Source organism: Taudactylus pleione, unplaced genomic scaffold, assembly GCF_031769625.1.
Source record: "Taudactylus pleione unplaced genomic scaffold, aTauple2 ptg000026l, whole genome shotgun sequence".
NCBI lineage: Eukaryota > Metazoa > Chordata > Amphibia > Anura > Myobatrachidae > Taudactylus > Taudactylus pleione.
The window spans coordinates 41618373-41621036 of NW_028284428.1; positions in this window are offsets into that span (position 1 = coordinate 41618373).

Genomic DNA, 2664 nt, shown 5'->3' on the forward strand with positions numbered 1-2664 from the left:
GTTTGCAGCCCCATAGGGCTGGTACAATAGGCGGGCGCAGAAGCTGGCACAGGTGGTAGAACAAAAATCTGCAAGTCCGGGATGAGATTGGCCTGCAACATGAGGTGCCATTGCCAGCGTTTTCCATGGCATTTCATCTTCCCCCTCCGTCGCAGCTAATTTATTTGATCCCCAAGATTGCAGGAGAGAGGAGTGTACTTAATGCAGCTCATTTAATTGCAATCCAATGAATCAGGAAATACAGGATTAAGTTGACATGTATGAAAAAATTACATGCCCATATTGGGCAGGCCCAGCGACATGGGGGTACAAAGTGTACACCTGTCCCGGGCCCCGAGGTTCAGAGGGGCCCCAAAGTTTAGGGGCACAAAATGGGGCCTGGCACCTAATAGTTATGTATAAACTAAATAGTGTAGCTGCCCGTCTGGCGCAAGCAGGCAAAAATAAAAAATCAAGCCGTCCCCAGCAACCCTGGCTACCCCCGTCAGTTGGACCGGTTCATTTTGGTACTACGCAGTACACATTATACGGATAACGTTGCAACGTCATTGCTGAGCTGAGCGCCGGCCCTTACCTGTCGCTGCGGGCAGCCCTGTAAACTGAAGAGGAGAAGGAGCAGAGCAGTGAACAGTAAGGAAACACTCACTGCCAGACAACCCCAGACGCAGCAGTGCCCCTGAATGCCTGCAGCCAGGTGTCAATGAAGAAACAAGAGTGTGAATGTACCACGTTGGACATGGTTCCCAGCGGTTACTAGTGTGGTCACTTCTATCTGTATATGGTGGGGTAAGTAGGCTGCTTTTTTACTGTAGGATTTTTTTGTCTATTCTGTGCACTATTTTATTGTCTTGAAAACGGTGCAGGATAGCATCGAAAACGTGATTGCTTAAATTTCTCAATACAAAGTGATCTTTCTATGCAAGACCTGGAGTGCCGTCTGTTTTACTTTCAGTTTGTGCTTGGAGCATCCTGCTTACTTCTGGACAGGACACCTTGGCAAATGTAACTTTGGATATGCGAGTGCCAGACAGCTCCATTTATACCATCTACCCTCTTGTGCTTTTCCTTACTTTAGTGTAATTTACTTCTTACTCACCACTAGGGCACCAAACACTTGGTTGCTTATGCTCTGTTGCTTATCTGGGTGATATGGTCGCTAATGTAGCAATATATATTATCCATGTCCTGTATTGTATTGTTCTGTAAGTCGCTTGTCTACAATTTATGTACTTTGTAAGGCGCTGCGGAACACTTGTGGCGCCATATAAATAAAAGATAATAATATATATATATCCTCCAAAATGCGGCACTCATGGCAATAAATCACCCTGACAGAATCAAAAAAACGTTTCAGTGCTTGTTTAACAGGATGGCCATCTATCTATGTGTGAGCGCGTGGCATGTCTAGGGTGCGGGTGGGCACAGGGGACAATATTTCTATTGCCGGCCCTGATATTGAGTGATGTGGCAGATTATGAAAACTGCAAATCTAAAAGAAAACCAAATTGGTAAAATCTGTATCTCGTCAATATACACTGGTAAACAGTCTATGGGCACGATTCTATTCAACGCGATGTAAATAGCGCCGGGAGTGAGCTCCCGGAACTATTCAATACACCGCGCTGCCAAGTCCGACTAATGATTTCTTCTCTCATCCTTCCGGGTATGAGAGAAGAAATCCGACAAAAGTCCCGGCGCGAGGCTGTTTTCTGGCCTTTGCACCTGGAAAACAGCCTCGCGCCGGGAAGTTAGGTCAGGGAATGCCCGTTATTGCGCCTAAACACCCTGTTTAAGGCGCGAGAATGAGTCTTCCCCGACCTAACATCGCGATGAATTGAATAGCTTCGGGAGCTATCTCCCGGCACTATTTACATCGCGTTGAATAGAATCGTGCCCTATAGTTTTTGTAAATCATTTTTTTATTGAAGTTTTCACAATAAACAGTAAATGGTACAGCAAACAGAATAACAAGTAGTGACAGGTTATCCAAGTCTTTGCTGGAAATCATACAGAGCAAAATATGTCGGGGAACTAGCTGCAAACAGGTCATAAAAGTGAGGACTTACAGAGGAGGAAAGGTAACTGCTGGTATATGGGGTGACAAAGAGACTGGGTTCAGGTAGTGGGAGAGGGTGACCAAATGCTGGAAAACGTGTTATAGTGACTGTCGGGGAGAATATGTTTGGTGGTTTTGTTTTTTTTTCGTCTAGAAACCAGCGAACTGTGATGCGCCACCCTAAGGTGATGTACATGCGCATCACATACACAGCAATCTGTTATCACAACAAAGAAAGCAGCATATAACCATGTCTAATGACAGTGTAGACGCGTTATGGCCGCGCCTCCTGACAAAGACGTCATCCTATATGCGTCACACCATCCTGGGTTTCTCTCTGCAACAGCAGCGGCGCCGGCACTGGGTGTGTGTGTGTGTGTGTGTGTGTGTGGTCGCGGTCCCGCAGATGGCTGGCCAAGTGGCTCTCGCGAGACTCGCGCTAGCTGGGGATAGGCGCGTGTCGGCTCAGACTGCCCAGAGACAAGAAGAGCCGCGAGCTCAGCCAGGTCCTAGATCTCCCTCACACACACGCACGCCATCTCCGTCCCGCCCACTCTCCTGCGCCGACAGTACGCGTCGACGTCACTCTCACGTCGTCTCTATTTAAG